Source organism: Callithrix jacchus, chromosome 11 (assembly GCF_049354715.1).
Source record: "Callithrix jacchus isolate 240 chromosome 11, calJac240_pri, whole genome shotgun sequence".
Taxonomy (NCBI): domain Eukaryota; kingdom Metazoa; phylum Chordata; class Mammalia; order Primates; family Cebidae; genus Callithrix; species Callithrix jacchus.
Genome location: NC_133512.1, coordinates 115,920,619 through 115,939,037, shown reverse-complemented (window position 1 = coordinate 115,939,037; position 18,419 = coordinate 115,920,619). Strand labels below are relative to the sequence as shown.

General features: G+C 39.2%; 1 protein-coding gene and 1 long non-coding RNA gene across 17 annotated transcripts in view; one reads left to right on the top strand and one right to left on the bottom strand.

Annotated features, from left to right (window-relative positions):
* Positions 1-18,419, top strand: part of MKLN1 (muskelin 1) — a 414,912-nt gene that overhangs the window by 200,829 nt on the left and 195,664 nt on the right. The gene's annotated exons all lie outside the window — the stretch shown is intronic.
* Positions 14,257-16,981, bottom strand: LOC103795033 (uncharacterized). Its single transcript, XR_008473552.2, has 2 exons — positions 16,771-16,981; positions 14,257-16,170 (listed from the first exon to the last, which is right to left on the bottom strand). It is a non-coding gene; the product is annotated as an uncharacterized LOC103795033 (long non-coding RNA).

Here is an 18,419-nt window from a genome sequence, read left to right as displayed (position 1 = left end):
CATGGGAGGTAAATGGATCATGGGGACAGATTTTCCCCATGCTGTTCTCATGATACTAAGTTCTCAAGAGATCTGATGGTTTAAGTGTTTGGGACTTCCCTCACTGCATCTCTCTCTCTCCTACTGCCTTGTGAAAAAGGTGCTTGCTTCTCCTTTGCCTTCTGCCATGACAGTAAGTTTTCTGAGGCCTCCCCAGGCATATGGAACTTTGAGTCAATTAAACCTCTTTTCTTCATAACGTACCCAATCTCAGGTAGCTCTTTACAGCAGTGTGAGAATAGACTAATACAGAGAGTAAAAGATGATAGCTTCTGGGGGATGAAAAGACAACTGGGTAACTAGAGCTGCTGTGTCACCATAGCTGCTGTTATGCTTAAAAAATGATGATCCATGTCCAGTTTTCCATAGGGTTCAATATGTCTCAATCTTTGAATTGCAAGGGAACTAGGGAGACTATGATTTCCAGGCTTTTCCTGTGTATGTTACAACAAACCCCATCACCCCTAAAATCGTGTCCTGTAGACAAAGGAGAGTTAAGATGTACCAAGGAGCTCTGAGGGCCTTACTACTAGCAGCCTCCTGCAGATTTTGAAATTTCTTTTGTCTTCTATTTTATTTTAACATTGTTAATCTAAAAGGAAGAAGCTGAGGCAAAATTAATATAAGTAGAGTTTATTTGGGACAAGCTTGAGGATTGCAGCTCAGGAACATAGATTCTAGTTGCCTTGAATATACATTTTGAGTAGCATCAGTCACAAGTGGATTTTTTTTTTTGTGAGATGTAGTTTCACTCTTATTGCCCAAGCTGGAGTGCAATGGCATGATCTTGGCTCACTGCAACCTCTACCTCCTGGGTTCAAGCAATTCTCCTGCCTCAGCCTCCTGAGTGGCCAGGATTACAGGCACCCACCACCACAGTAAGCTAATTTTTGTATTTTTAGTAGAGATGAGGTTTCACCACATCAGGCCAGGCTGGTCTTGAACTCCTGATCTCAGATGATCTGTCCATCTCAGCCTTCCAAAGTGCTGGAATTATAGGCACGAGCTACCACACCCAGCTACAAGTGGATTTTTAAAGGGAAAGAAGAGGCAGTTTCCAAGTTCTTTACCAATAATTTACATTAACATAACATAAGCTATTGATTGGCTATACATTAAGCTATAGAGTATGGGTTATAATGTCTGGTGCAGCACCAGTAGGTTAATTTTTAGCTACTTGCGGCAATAGTAAGCAGTATAAAGAGATGAGTACATGGCTCAAAAGGGGGTATGTGTAGGACAAGATTGCTGTCTCACTTTAATAGCTCTCTGGGCCTGATAATTGGAAAGGACTTGCATTTTTCAGATAAAAGTTTTTTTTTCCACTTCTTCTTTTTGATCAAAAATCTTTCTTTTTGAAAGCAATGATGATCAAAATATGAGTGTCAAGGTGCCCCTCATTGCCAGGAAGGCTCATTCTCAGGTAGTCCTACCAATGTCATTGATTTATAACTGCTATCAATTGCTGAATCACCTCTAGTCTTCAGTGTACCATGAATTTAGTTTTCTCAGAAGAAATAAAACAATGAGAGATACACAGTGGAAATATTTTGAGGTTCCCAGACCTGTTAGAAAGTAACATTCTTTACTTACCACAAGGGCAGAAATCTTGAAAGGGAATTATGTAGAGAAAGGACCAAGCCAGTCTTTCCAAGGGGCTTTTTAATTGCCTCTATAAAGTAGACCTCATTCTTCAAAGCAGTCTGGTCATATCTGAAAATATGTCATTCCAGTCAAAGCCTTGGTAAAATAACCAGTGTCTCTAATTGTATCTTGTTACAGAGAAAAGATTCTTATTAAATGTATGCAAATAACTAGATTGCCATAAAATAAGAATACTCATGAATGGTTTCCAAATTTTGGAGCAATCAGGTAGAGAGAAAGGCAAATGTTTCAATTTTGCTCACAAAGGTATTTTTACCCAATTGCTATACAGTATAAATAAATAGCTCAAAGGAAAACAAGTTTTCTTGACTCTGGAAGACAAAATAAAAAGAAAACCAGCAATGTTTCAAACAAAATGACATAAAAATCATTTCAATCTTCTGTCAGCTCAGTCACTTGTAATTAATTCTTGTTCTGCTTGATGTTGAGTTAGCAATCTAAGGAACACATCAGTTTATTGCATACTTGAAAGTTGTTACTTAGTTCAATGATATGATCTCCAAAGTTATCAGAAACCTATATTCTAGAGTACTTGTTAGGGTCCTTTTCCATGAATTTCCTTGAAGAAAAAGCAAATTTTGAATTATAGCCAATTGTAAACTGCTTTATGAAAAGAATAGAAATAAAACAATAATTGTTTTAGACAGCAAAAGACTTAGAATAGCCATGGTTAAAGATGCAATTGACAAGGAAATTTGGTTATTCCTGTAGTTTACAGTAGTTTAACATAATAATCATAATTATGACTGATTAAAATATACCAAGACACATTAGAATTTTAGGAATCTCATACAATTTGGAACACATATTAATAACACATTCATCCTAATAAAACTCAAAGTTAAACACCATTTTTCTTGGACAATGCTTTCCAGATGACTTTAACTTTCTAAATATGCCTAATATTCCTCTCTTGGACTTCCAGGGGTTCCTTTTGGAAAAGACTTAATTTTAGAAATTGAAATTTGATTTTAGGAAATATGTTAAATACTGAAAGTTTAAAACATTTGATCAAAGAGGATCATAGGTCACTGTAAAACAGTAGTCATTTATCTAGCCAAAGTGATAATTCAAAGATTTCAAAAAGCAAAACATTTTACTCTTTAATAGAGAGTAAACTCAGTTTTCCAAACAATCCAAAAAACCTAATAAAGATAGCATGAAACCAACAGAATCTCTCCTTCCCATTTATTTATTTTTACTCAAAAGGCGACCTTTTTTTTGTCTCTTAAAAATACTTAAAAATCTTGTTCAACCTGGGAGACAGAGGTTGCAGTGAGTTGAGATCGTGCCATTGCACTCCAGCCTGGGCAACCAGAGTGAAACTCCACCTCAAAAAAAAAAAAAAAGACGTACAGATAGTCTTATTAGTATTTGTATTTTTCAGTAATGACATACAATGACATGTGTAGGCCCATAAAATAGGACCATTGATTTAGGAATATAAAACAAGGTAAGAGGGCTAATGCATTTTTAAAAAAATAAGTTTCTAAAATCAAACATTTAGTGGGTATCAGTAAGTTATTTCTATAAGACCACTTATGGCTCCACTGTCTTCTAGGCTGGGATAAGGCAGTAGTAAAATTCAAAGATCACAATAATAAGTATAAATTACATCTGGGTTATTATGAGTTTTATTAATTAAAAAAGAGGAGGAGGAAGAGAAAAAAGAGGAAGGAATGAGGGAAGAAGAAAGAAGGAGAAGGGTAAGGTGAAGAAAGAAGAAGGAGGAGCAGGAAGAGGAGGGAGAAGAGAAAGAAGAAAATGGTCTTTCCTCCCCAGAAGGGAAGCTTTTCCTATTCTAGTCAGCCAGAACTAGGGTGAGAGAAGCAAGGCACATAGGTCGCAAAATTCAAGGAAGCGATACTGTACAAGTGCCAGCCGCTCCCTTAACATGTCTGTGAGATAGGGTGCTTCCTAAGGAGTGGGGTGCCTGGGTGCCAGGGCTGGCACTTGCACAACCTTAGTTTCTTAAATTATGTGCCGTAGGTACCATGCTTGCCTCTCCGTAGTCCCAGTTCTGTTTATATTAATTAATTCCATCTTTATTTTCTTTGGCATTATTTTGTTCCTCCCATAGAACTTGTTCCGTAGAAAAGCAACTAGTACTTTTATTTTTAATCATTCTTTAGTGATAACAGTATGTAAGGCTGTAATATACAGATGTTAATATAAAGCATTCTTTTCAATGTAGTTTTTTACTATTAGGTTTATATTGCTCTTTGCTCCAAAGAGCATCCACGAAGGACTCCTCAATTTATAAACAGGCTATTCTGATCACTTTTCAATTATTTATTTCTAGCTTTATTGAATGTGGCTACAAAAATCTCTCATTTCTATATTGCTAAGACTTTCTTTGTGATCAAGTACATAGACAATTTTTATAACATTCTGTTGGATATGTGAAAAAATTCTATGTGTTTTACTTGAGAAATTTAAGATTATATATCTATTAATCTTTGAAAAAAAATCTTGTTCAAAAGAGAAAACCAAATTTTGCTTTTGCATCAGCATATTATTAATCCTAAAGCAAATTCCATTAAATCATTATAAACAAATCTATTCAATCTCATTTTCTTTTGAGATGCAGTTTCCCTCTTGTAACCCAGGCTGGAGTACAATGACATGATCTTGGCTCACTGCAACCTCTGCCTCCTGGGTTTAAGCACTTCTGCCTTAGCCTCCTGAGTAGCTGGGATTACAGGCACTGATCACCATGCTCAGCTAATTTATGTTTTTTTCAGTAGAGATGGGGTTTCACCATCTTGGCCAGGCTGGTCTCAAACTCCTCACCTCAAGTGATCCACCCACCTCACTCTCCCAAAGTGCTGGGATTACAGGCATGAGCCACTGCATCTGGTCCTCAGTTTTAACTGCATAAGATTTCAATAACCTTAAAATTGTTTTCAATTAAAGAGCAGATTAATGCTGCCAGAAAACCTTGTTACTCTGAAACAGGGGTCCTGCATCGATGTGCTTTAAATATTAATGCTCGAGTTTTAGAAAAACTTAATAATCTCTTTCTAATTTTAGCCAACTTTATCAAAGACAAAATTCTTTTTATGAGATTAATCTTCTACAAACCTTCTACAACTTGCTTACACATTCAGTTTTGTCCTATATTTCATTTTTTATATTAGCATTCTACTTAGGACAAAGATTTACTTTCCCACTTATCATTTTGACCAAAGTCCTCTCTTATGTAAAAGAAAATAATTCTCCTTTTCAACTCTCTTTACTTCTTCCTTTATATGTTCTCTATATGAAATTGTTTCTGGCCTAGTAGTTTTAGTTACATATATTAACCATATAGTTAACTCTTAGTAAACCTAATTTTCAGTTAAAAACCTAAAAAGTAAGCAACTTTAATTGTGTACCACAGGCAGGGCTCAGGACAAAGGGCAGTGCTATGGAGACAATGCTTGGAGGATCCGACTCCTTGCCATATAGCCAAGAGGCACAGCTCAACTAGGGATGATGGGGCCCAGGCACTGTCCCCAGGGCCATTTGTCTAGTTCTCAGAATCTAAAGGCTCAAATCCAAAGACATAAGCTCACAAACAAATTAAACAAATATATATAAAAAAAAAAAAACCATAAAAGCAATGCCCTTATGACCTTAAAACATGTAGCAGAGACAGTATAAACCCGTCTGACCAACAGACCTAGGCAAGCATGTTTAAATTAAAATTTGAAGACGTTTCTATTTTACTTTACCAATAATTTTAAAACGATCTTAATTTAAACTCAAGATTACTAAAGTCAAGTGACTGTGAAAGGCATTTGGGTTGATTATTTAATTTATGAGCACTTTTTCTATAACTCAGTGGTACCACGTAGACAATATATAAACAGACATGTATACATGTACACATAATTCAGATAGACACAGATAAAGACTTTATAGCTTTAATTTAAAAATTTTAGTCACAATGAAACTGCTGGTGAACTGAGGTTAAAAAAAAAAAAACAGAGAAAAAATTTTAGTCATGAGACTGGTAAATCTCACTAGTTTAAAAGGACAGTTGGATTCAAACTGTACCTTTACAAATGGAAAAGTTTAAGGTTTATCTGATCCAAATGGCTGAAACCTGTATTGAGTTTTAGAGAAAATGCAGTAGTAAATTTATATCTCAAAGCACAAAGAGAAAGAATTTAATCCTTTTCAAGGAGGAGTTTGGGTGTGTTGGAGGAAAATTAAAAATGGATGCCAAGGTAACCCAAAATCACAGGAATCTATCATTGGATTTTATAAGGAGACCACTTTCACTTAGATAAGTAGCTTTTAATTTAGTCTGTTTTCCAGTTGGATCACTGGGTTCAGGGCAGAGCCCATTAAGGAACAGGGCAAACAAAGCATTTATAGTTTTTTGACCCTAATTATTTAAATATGTGAAAAGCAGCTGCAATTGTAAGGCAGAGCATCTAGTTCTTCAAAAATTAAGAATTCCATTCTTAGACTGAATCCTGAGTCCCCCAAAAGAGGGAAACACCATGGGACTGAGCCATGCAACAGTTTCATGGTATAGTTCACTGCAAAAACATTTTCAGTGTTTAAACAGTGCCTTTCTTATTTTAATGAGCAAAAGAAACCAGTAACACCCTGTAGTAATAATAATAATCATTCACTGTAGAACAACTGCTGTCAGCCACCTCCAGTACTGTAGTACTCACCAGTAACTTGCTAGCCATCATACACACAAAGGTAGGTACTCTCTCACAGAAGAAAGTAATATCTGGTACTCCTAAAAGCCAAAGGGATCAGGTGACACAACATAAAAGAAAGCAGAGTTTTGTGCTGGAAACTGTCATGGAATCTCTCCATCATTCTTTAGACCCCACAGGAAGACAGAAGCCCCTAGGAAGGCAGTGAGAGGCATCTTTTTCTGTCTTCCTTAAGAAGTCTGAGTCAATAGAAGTCTCCGCTAGGTCCTTTCATATGGTACTGAAGACAGCAGAGAGGAGAGAGGAGCTTGAATCTCATTTATGTTTGTTTTTAGAGAGAGGGTCTCTCTGTTCTTTCATACTGAAAATAAATAAATAAATAGAAACAGGGTCTTATTCTGTCACAGAAACTGGAGTGCAGTGGCATGATTACAATTCACATAGCCTTGACACATTCTGGGCTTAAATGATCCTCCCACCTCAGCTTCCCAAGCAGCTGAGACTACAGGCATGCGCCACTGTGCCCAGCTAAGTTTTGTTCTTACTTTTTGTAGAGACAGGGTCTCATTACATTGCCCAGGCTGGTCTCAAACTCTTGGACTCAAGCAATCTTCCCACCGTGGCCTCCCAAAGTGCTGGGATTACAGGCATGAACCACCATGCCTGGGTGAATCTGTTCCTATGAAGCTGACTTTTGACTATGGAGCTCTAAGAAAAACTTTTCAAGGAGGGGCCAAGGTGGCCAAACAGAAGCAGCTCCAGTCTGCAGCTCCCAACAAGACCAATGCAGGAGGTGGGTGATTTCTACATTTCCATCTGAGGTATCCAGTTCATCTCATTGGGACTAGTTAGACAGTAAGTGTAACCCACGGAGACTGAGCAGAAGCAGGGTGGGGCATTGTTTCACCCATGAAGTGCAAGAAGCTGGGGGACTTCCCTCCCCCAGCCAAGGGAAGCTGTGAGGAACTGTGCTACCTAGCCTGGGTGCTATGCTTTTCCCATGGTTTTTGCAATCCGCAGATCCAGGGAATTCATCGTGAGCCTATACCACCAGGGCCAGGGGTTCCAAGCACAAACCTGGGAGGCCATTTAATTAGGCACCAAGCACCAGGCTAGCTGCAGGAGTTTTTCTCATACCCCAGTGGCACCTGGAAGTCCAGTGAGATGGAACCGTTCACTCCCCTAGAAAGGGGGCTGAAGCCAGGGTGCCAAGTGGTCTTGCTCAGCAGGTCCCACTCCTATGGAGCGGAGCGCAGCAAGCTAAGAACCACTGGCTTGAAATTCTCACTGCTAGCATAGCAGTCTGGAGCAACCTGGGACAATCGAGCTTGGTGGGGAGAGGGGCATCTGCTATTACTGAGGCTTTAGTAAGCAGTTTTCCCCTAACAGTGCAAAGGCGACTGTGAGGTTTGCACTGGGCAGAATTCACCACAGCATGGCAAAGTGGCAGTGGCCAGATTGCTTCTCAAGATTCTTCCTCACTGGGCAGGACATTTCTGGAGGAAAGGTAACAGTCCCAGTCAGGGGCTTACAAATAAAACTCTCATCTCCCTGAGACAGAGCACTGTGGGGAGGGGTGGCTGTGGGTACAACTTCAGCGGACTTAATCGTTCCTGCCTGCTGGCTCTGAAGAGAGCAGCTAATTCTGACAAGGGGTATTCCAGTACAGCATAACAGCTCTGCTAAGGGATGAACTGCCTTCTCAAGTGGGTCTCTGACCCCCATGCCTCCTGACTGGGAGAACCTCCCAACAGGGGTCCACAGATACCTCATTCAGGAGAACTCCAGCTGACATCAGGCCAGTGCCCTTCTGGGATGAAGCTTCCAGAGGAAGGGGCAGACAGCAACCTTTGCTGTTCTGCAGCATCCACCAACCTTTGCTGTTCTGCAGCATCCACCAACCTTTGCTGTTCTGCAGCATCCACCAACCTTTGCTGTTCTGCAGCATCCACCAACCTTTGCTGTTCTGCAGCATCCACCAACCTTTGCTGTTCTGCAGCATCCACCAACCTTTGCTGTTCCGCAGCATCTACGGATGATATAGGGTCTAGAGTGGACCTCCAGCAAACTGCAGCAGACTCGCAGAAGGGGGTCCTGGCTATTCGAAGAAAAACTAACAAACAGAAAGCAACAACAATAACATCAACAAAAAAGACTCCCACGCAAAATACCCATCCAAAGTTCATCAGCCTCAAAGAACAAAGGTAGATAAATCCATGAAGATGAGGAAAAACCGGCACAAAAACACTGAAAATTCCAAAAACCAGAATGCCTCTTCTCCTCAAAATGATCCCAACTCCTCTCCACCAAGGGAACAAAACTGGGCAGAGAATGAGATTAACAAACTGATAGAAGTAGGCTTCAGAAGGTGGGTAATAACAAACTCCTCTGATCTAAAGGAGCATGTTCTAACCCAATGAAAGGAAGCTAAGAACTACATGAACTGCTAACTGGAATAACCAGTTTAGAGAGGAACATAAATGATCTGATGGAGCTAAAAAATATAGCACGAGAACTTCATGGAGCATACACAAGTATCAATTGCCAAATCGATCAAGCAGAAGAAAGGATATCACAGATTGAGGATCAGCTTGCTAAAATAGGGTGTAAAGACAATATTAGAGAAAAAAGAATGAAAAGGAAGGAGCAGAGCCTCCAAGAAATATGGGACTATGTGAAAAGACCAAAGCTATGATCGACTGGTGTACCTGAAAGTGATGTGGAGAATGGAACCAAGTTGGAAAACATACTTCAGGGTATTATTCAGGAGAACTTTCCCAACCTAGTAAGAGAGGCCAACATTTAAATTCAGAAAATACAGAGAACTCCACTAAGATATTCCTTGAGAAGATCAGCTTAAGACACATAATCATCAGATTCTCCAAGGTTGAAACAAAGGAAAAAATGTTAATGGCAGCCAGAGAGAAAGGTCAGTTCACCTACAAAGGGAAGCCCATCAGACTAACAGTGGATATCTCTACAGAAACCCTACAAGCCAAAAGAGAGAGGGGGCCAATATTCAACATTCTTAAAGAAAATAGTTTTCAACCCAGAATTTCATACCCAGCCAAACTAAGCTTCATATACAAAGAATAAATAAAATCCTTTCCAGAAAAGCAAATACTGAGGGATTTTGTCATCACCAGGCCTGCCTTACAAGAGCTCCTGAACGAAGCACTAAATATGGAAAGGAAAAACCAGCACCAGCCACTGCAAACACACACCAAAATAGACCAAAAACATGCCAAAAAGATCAGTGACACTATGAAGAAAACGCATCAACTAATGTGCAAAATAACCAGCTAGCATCATGATGAAAGGATCAAATTCACACATAATAATATTAACCTTAAATGTAAATGGGCTGAATGCCCCAATCAAAAGACACAGACTGGAAAATGGAATAAAGAGTCAAGACCCATTGGTATGCTATATTTAGGAGACCCATCTCATGTGCAAAGACAAAAATAGGCTCAAAATAAAGGGATGGAGGAATATTTACCAAGCAAATGGAAAGAAAAAAAAAAAAAAGTAGGGATTGCAATCCTAGTATCTGACAAAACAGACTTTAAATCCACGAAGTTCAAAAAAACGCAAAGAATGCATTACAGAATGCCAAAGAAGGGTAAAGGGCTCAGTGCAACAGGAACTATCCTAAATATATATGCACCCAATACAGGAGCCCCCAGATTCATACAACAAGTTCTTAGAGACCAACTAAGAGTCTTAGACTCCTACACAAAAATAGTAGCAGACTTTAACACCTCACTATCAATATTAGACAGATCAACATGAGAGAAAATTAACAAGGATATTCAGGACTTGAACTCAGCTGTGGATCAAGTGGACCTAACAGACATCTACAGAACTCTCCACCCCAGATCAACAGAATATACATTCTTCTCAGCACAGCATGGCACTTACTCTAAAACTGACCACATAATTGGAAAGCAAACACTCCTCAGCAAATGCAAAAGAATGGAAATCATAACAAACAGTCTCTCAGACCACAGTGCAATTAAATTAGACCTCAGGGTTAAGAAACTCACTCAAAACTGCACAACTACATGGAAAGTGAACAACTTGCTCCTTAATGACTCTTGGATAAACAATGAAATTAAGGCAAAAATAAAGAAGTTCTTTGAAACCAATGAGATGAAAGAGACAACATCCCAGAATCTCTAGGGCACAGATAAGCAGTGTTAAGAGGGAAATTTATAGCATGAAATCCCCACATCAGAAAGCTGGACAGATCTGAAATCAACACTCTAACATCACAATTAAAAGAACTAGAGAAGCAAGAGCAAACAAATTCAAAAGCTAGCACAAGACAAGAAATAGCTAAGATCAGAGCAGAACTGAAGGAGACAGAGACATAAAAAAGCCTGCAAAAAATCAATGAATCCAGGAGGTGGTTTTTTGAAAAAATTAACAAAATAGATAGACCCCTAGCTAGACTAACAAAGAAGAAAAGAGAGAAGAATCAAATAGACACAATAAAAAATGATAAAGGGGATATCACCACTGATCCCACAGAAATATAGACTACTACCATCATAGAATACTATAAACTCCTCTACACAAATAAACTAGAAAATCTAGAAGAAATGGATAAATTCCTGGACACATATACCCTTCCAAGACTACACCAGGAAGAAGTCGAATCCCTGAATAGACCAATGACAAGTTCTGAAATGGAGGCAGGAATTAATAGCCTACCAACCAAACAAAGCCCAGGACCAGACAGAGTCACAGCTGAATTCTACCAGAGGTACAAAGAGGAGATGGTACCATTCCTTCTGAAACTATTACCAACAACAGAAAAAGAGGGACTCCTTCCTCAAACAGTCTCTCAGACCACTTTATGAGGCCAGCATCCTCCTGATACCAAAATCTGGCAGAGACACAAGAAAAAAAGAAAAATTCAGGCCAATATCCCTGATGAACATCAATGTGAAAATCCTCAATAAAATACTGGCATACTGAATCCAGCAGCACATCAAAAAGCATTCCATCATGACCAAGTTAGCTTCATCCTTGGGATGCAAGGCTGGTTCAACATATGCAAATCAATAACGTAATCCATCACATAAACAGAACCAATGACAAAACATGATTATCTCAATAGATGCAGAAAAGGCCTTCGATGAAATTCAACACCTTCGTGCTAAAAACTCTCAACAAACTAAATATTGATGGAACATATCTCAAAATAAGAGCTATTTATGACAAACAAGTAGCCAATATCATACTGAAGGGGCAAAAGCTGGAAGCATTCCCTTTGAAAACTGGCACAAAATAAGGATGCCCTCTCTCACCACTCCTATTCAACTCCTATTCTCACCATCTTATTTGAAGTTCTGGCTAGGGCAATAAGGCAAGAGAAAGAAATAAAAGGTATTCAAATGGGAAGAGAGGAAGTCAATTGTCTCTGTTTCCAGATGACATGATTGTATATTTAGAAAACCCCATCATCTCAGCCCCCAAATTCCTTAAGCTGATAAGCAACTTCAGCAAAGTCTCAGGATATAAAATCAATGGGCAAAAATCACAAGGATTCCTATACACCAATAATAGAGAAGCAGAGAGCCAAATCATTAGTGAACTCCCATTCACAATTGCTACAAAGAACAAAATACATAGGAATACAATTTACAAGGGATGTGAAGGACCTCTTCAAGGAGAACTACAAACCATTGCTCAATGAAATGAGAGGACACAAATAAATGGAAAAAAATCCATGCTCATGGATAAGAAGAATTAGTATCGTGAAAATGGCCATACTGCCCAAAGTAATTTATAGATTCAATGCCATTCCCATTAAGCTATCATTGAGTTTCTTCACTGAGTTAGAAAAAAACTACTTTAAATTTTGTACGGAAACAAAAAAGAACCTGTATAGCCAAGACGATCCTAAGCAAGAAGAACAAATCTGGAGGGATCATGCTACCTGACTTCAAACTACAAGGCTACAGTAACCAAAACAGCATGGTACTGGTACCAAAACAGATATATAGACCAATGGAACACTACACATCCACAACCATCTGATCTTCAACAAACCTGACAAAAACAAGCAATGGGGAAAGGATTCCCTATTTAATAAACGGTGTTGGGAAAACTGGATCCCTTCTTTACACCTTATATAAAAATTAACTCAAGATAGATTAAATATTTAAATGTAAAACCCAAAACCATAAAAACCCTAGAAGAAAACCTAGGCAATACCATTCAGGACATAAGCATGGGCAAAGAATTCATGACTAAAACACCAAAGCAATGGCAACAAAAGCAAAAATTGAGAAATTGGATCTAATTAAAGAGTTTCTGCACAGTAAAAGAAACTATCATGAGAGTGAACAGTCAACCTACAGACTGGGAAAAAATTTTGCAATCTACCCACGTGTCAAAGTTCTAATATCCAGAATCTACAAGAAACAAACAAATTTACAAGAAAAAAACAACCCCATCAAAAAGTGGGCAAAGGATATGAACAGACACTTCTAAAAGAAGACATTTATGTGGCCAACAAACCTATGAAAAAAAGCTCATCATCACTGGTCATCAGAGAAATGCAAATCAAAACCACAATAAGATACTATCTCATCCCAGTTAGAAAGGCAATTATTAAAAAGTCAGGAAACAACAGATGCTGGCGATGCTGTGGAGAAATAGGAATGCTTTTACACTGTTGGTGGGAGTGTACATTAGTTCAGCTATTGTGGAAGACAGTGTGGCGATTCCTCAAGGATCTAGAACCATAGATGATACCATTTGACCCAGTAACCTCATCACTGGGTATATACTGAAAGGGTGATATATCATTCTGATATAAAGACATGTGACATATGTGTTTGCTGCAGCACTATTTACAATAGCAAAAACTTCAAACCAACCCAAATACCCATCAATGGTAGACTGGATAATGAAAATGTGGCACATATACACCATGGATTACTATGTAGCCACAAAAAATGATGAATTCATGTCCTTTTGCAGGGACATGGATGTATCTGGAAGACATCATTCTGAGCAAACTGACACAGGAACAGAAAACCAAACACCACATGTTCTCCTTCATAAGTTGGAGTTGAACAATGAGAATACATGGACACAGGGAGGGAAATATCACACACCAGAGGCAGTCAGGGTGGGGCCAAGGGGAAGGAGAGCATTAGGACAAATACCTAATGAATGTGGGGCTTAAAACCAAGATGACATTTGGTAGGTGCAGCATACCACCATGGCACATGTATACTTATGCAACAAACCTGCACGTTGTGCACATGTATCCCACAGTTTAAAGTAAAATTAAAAAAACAAAAACTTTTCAAATCTCTCATTATCAGGTATTATCCAGCACAAATAGCTATTATTCCTGGTTTTTGAACTTTAAAAAAAAAACAAAGGTACCCTTCCAAATGACTCACCAAAATCAATGAGCCTCAATCAAGGTTATGACTTAACCAAAGATGCATGGGGCATCTTCAAAGGAGGTACAACACAGTCCTCACAACAGCCAGAATCACACCAAAGACAGCTCACAGAAAGGAAAGTTTCACTATCCACAAGTGAAGTACAACTCACATTGCTATCTGGCATGATTTCCACGATCTTAGCTTCTTAGCTGGGTACTCACGAAGGCCCAAATGCTCTGTATGTCCCACAAATGGATAAAGACAGGAAATCAAAAGTTGTCCATGGAAGGGATAAGGCTCAACAACAAACGGTATCCCAAAAGGTCAAGAATCATACAATAATTTAAAACAAAAGGGACTAGCGCCCTGGCCAGGAATTGAGCCCAGGTTACAGTGGTGAAAGCACTAAACCCTAGCCATTATATAGAGAGTTTTGTATTTGTTTTCATTTTTTTTTTTTTGTTTGTGTGTTTGTTTTTTGGTAAATCTTGCAGGGAATTCAAAGCAGGCAGTTTAAGCATTTAAGGATTTTAACTTTTTTTAGATCTGATCTCATCTGGAACGCTGCTTCACTAATTCCCTGAAGGTTAGCATTTTAAAGACATAAGATTTAAAGGGTACTTTCTGATAGTGGCTCAATAAATCAGTGTGTATTAGTTCATTCCCACACTGCTATAAAGAACTACCGAGACTGAGTAATTTATAAATCAAAGAGGTTTAATTGACTCACAGTTCCGCATGGCTGGGGAGGCCTCAGGAAACTTACAATCACGGTGGAAGGGGAAGGGGAAGCAAGCACCTTCTTCACAAGGCAGCAGGAGAGAGAAAGCCAGAAAAGTAACTGCCAAACACTTTAAACCATCAGATCTCATGAGAACTCCCTCACTATCATGAGAACAGCATGGAGGAAACTGCCCTACGATCCAATCACCTCTTACCAGGCTTCTCCCCTGACACACGGAGATTGCGATTCAAGATGACATTTGGTTGGGGACATGGAGCCAGACCATATCACAGTGTCATTCACTAGACCTGGTTAGAAAAAATTTTGTTGGATCTGCATTTTTATAGTCTCAGCAGTCTTATTCCCGTTCTGTTGTTGTTCTGTTTGTTCCTTCTGCTCTAAATTTAAATTCATTTCCCCTGAGAGAAGGAAGTGTGTGTGTTGTGAGATTTAAAAAATCTCTGCCTAAGAGATATATGGAAGTCAAGGGAAGAGGCAGAAAGAGATGAGTTCAGATCACAGGGCTGGAAGGAAAAGGAGGATCTGCGGATGAAAAGCAGAAAGCCTGTGAAGTCTTTTTAAATCGTTTCAAATATCCCCTTGTTTACCTCTGGAATAAAGGCGATTTTTTTCTTTCAGGATTTTTTAGGTGCCACTGGAAGTAAGTCTCCTATTTATATGTCTGGTTGTAAAACCAGCTCTTTCCATTGGTACGCACAAATAAATTACTTAAGGTATATCAAAAGATCCCCATTTTTGGTCATTGTTGCCTATCATCATTCCAGGTTAGAGGGGTCCACTTTCCCAGGTGCTACAAGAGTACCCCATAAATCGTATATGTAATTCCAGCTGGTATTTCTAAAAAGAGTGTTTGGGTTTTGAATATTCTTATTATTGATTTCACATAATTCAGAAACTTTTCAAAAGTGACCAAAGTCAGAAATGTGTTTAGGATCAAAGTGTGACATGTCTTGGACTGTCTCTAATTGTCAGATGGCAGCAAAGTCCTCAAGGATGAGGACAACTGGATTGTCTGTAATTGTCAGATGGCAGAGTCCTCAAGGTACAAGGGACCAGACCCTCATATTATGCCCATCTGGAAGAGCAAAAGGGGTATGCTTTTTAGTTAGGAACTAACAGGAATTGGTCAAAATTAAAGGCAAATTCAGAATTTTCAAGAAATTGAAGACAGCTGCTATCTCAAAAGCATACTGTCTAAAATGAAACCACTGGTACCATCTGCCAGTTCTTTCACTTGAACCTCTGCTGTGAGACGGAGGTGAAAAAAACTTGACCCAAACCCCTGGTTCTGAGGCAGAGGCAGAAAAACTATGACTTGCACCTCTGCTGTGAGACAAAGGGGGAAAAAAGGCAGTTCCCTGCAGAGCTCTTTACCCAAATCTCCTGTCCAAAGACAGAGAAAGAAGCCCTCATTCTGAAAAAAAAAAAAAAAAGAGAGAGGGTTTGAAAAACAGCCGGAATAAAGTGTAGACCTTCAACCAAAGAGCGGGAGGTCCAAATTTAGGAGATCTCACCTGAAACACCTGAAGGCACTTCTGAAGGAGGCGAGTTCACGCTGGTATCAAGTGCTGCTTTCAGAGAGAAACACCAGGTGGCTGGGGAGTCACTGAATCCTGCTGATTTACTCTAGGTGTTTGACCTATAAGAAAGAAGCTGAGGCAAAATTAATATAAGTTGGGAGTTTATGTGGCCCAGGCTTGAGGACTGCAACCCTGGAACATAGATTCAGGTTGCCCTGATTATAAACTCTAGTAGCAGCAGTTACAAGTGGATTTTCAAAGAGAAAGATCTTTACAAGTGGATTTTAAAGGGAAAGATGATCTTGAGTTATTTACCAATAATTGACCTTAAAATAAAATAAGCTACTGATTGGCTATACATTATTAAACTACAGGATGTGGGTTATAATGTCTGGTGCAGCATTAATTAGTAGGTTACTGTTTAGCTTCTGCGGCAATAGTAAGCAGTTTCAAGAGACAAATACACGGCTCAAAAGCTGTGTATTTCACAGCCATTTCACTTTAATGCCTCTCTGGGCCTCATAATTTAAAAGGATTTGCATTTCTCAGATAAAGTTCTTTTCTTAACATTTAAACAAATTTTCAGCTCAGTATCATAATATAGCTGTCTGTATTTATGTTAACATAGAAATGCTTTAAATTATTTTACCATTTATAAAATTTGTGATGCAGGAAAGCCACGCTATCCTGGGTCTTCACCTTCTGAGTAGGAATCATACCTGAGGGATACATGTTTGTAGTCTGAGAAGTGCTGGCATTCTTTTTCCTTTGCAACTCAGAAGTCACTAATTCAAGTTCTCTTTTAGCACTGTTCATTCATTCTTTGATAAATATTCACTGAACATCTATTTGCTAGACACATCAACAGAACTGAGGAGACAACTGTGAACAAGATATGTATGAGTCTTATCTTCATGGGAGCTATCATCTAGAGAGAAAGAGAAATAAAGAGGAAATTAAAATATATTGTGATGTGTGCTAAGATAAAGAGGGAAACTTAGAGTGCCAAGAGAAATGTAAAAAATGTCACCTATCCTGTGTCAGTTTGCACAGGAAAAAAAAAAAATGAAGAAAAATGTCACCTAACCCCATAGCAGGTGATGAAGAAAGATTTTCAGCCAGATGCAGTGGCTCACACCTGTAATCCCAGCACTTTGGGAGGCTGGGCTGACGCAGGAGGATAACTTGAGCCCAGGAGTTCAAGACCAGCCTGGACAACAGAGTGAAACCCTGTGTCTACAAAAAAATTTAAAAAGTAGGTTGGTGTAGTGATGTGTGTCTCTGGCCCCAGCTACATGGGAGGATGAGGCAGGATGATCCTTTAAACCCAGGAGGTCAAGGCTGTAATGAGCCATGTTCATGCCACTGTACTCTATCCTGGGTGACAGAGTCAGAGTGAGACTCTGTCTCAAAAAAACTTCCAGGAAAAAATAGTCTACTGGAGTTAGCCAGGTAAAGTATAGGAAAGAATATTCCATGCCTGGCTTAGAATAAGCCCTGGAGGCTAGAAAGAACAAGGACTCTATGGGAACAAATTCAGTGCACTGGTTTAGAGGGCAGATGTCAAAAGGGCAAAGGAGAAAGATGGGGGGAGGGGGCAAGGGAAGCTGGAGAGAAAAATCAAGGCAGGTTATGAAGGGCCTCTGTTAAACAGTTTAGAAGGGGGCTGAAAGTCACCAATAGGATTTAAGCTTAAGAAGAACTAGTTTATATGTGTTTTTAAAAAAGATTGCTCGGGAACTATGTCTGGAAAAGAACAAGGGCTTGACTTACACTAAGGTAAAAACCTGGGGCCCAAAAGAATTGGAGTGAGTTAATTCCTCTCCTTTAAAGTGTCTCTTTTCTCCAAAGATAACCACTGTATCAACTCTGGGGCTAACATTCTTTGTCCCTTTCCTACTCGCTGTGGCAGCTCCCAACCCAAGTCACTAGGGCTACAGCGTTCCCTTAAGGAACACATACTTTTCCAACCTGCTGCAACACACAGAGCACATGTAATTTTATTTATTTTTCTGAGACAGAGTCTGACTCTGGAGTTCAGGGGTGTGACCTTGGCTGGCTGCAACCTCTGCCTCCTAGGTTCAAGTGATTGTTGTGCCTCAGCCTTCCAAGTAGCTAGAATTACAGGTGTATGTCACCACACACGGCTAATTTTGTATTTTTAGTAGAGATGGGGTTTCACCATATTGGCCACAGTGGTCTCGAACTCCTGACCTCAGGTGATCCACTTGCCTCAGCCTCCCAAAGTGCTGGGATTACAGGTGTGAGCCACTGCACCTGGCCAAGCACATGTAATTTGAAAGGTGAACATACTTGTGGCCTTTCTTATTTTATTTTTGATATTTTAGAGATGGGGATCTTGCTACAT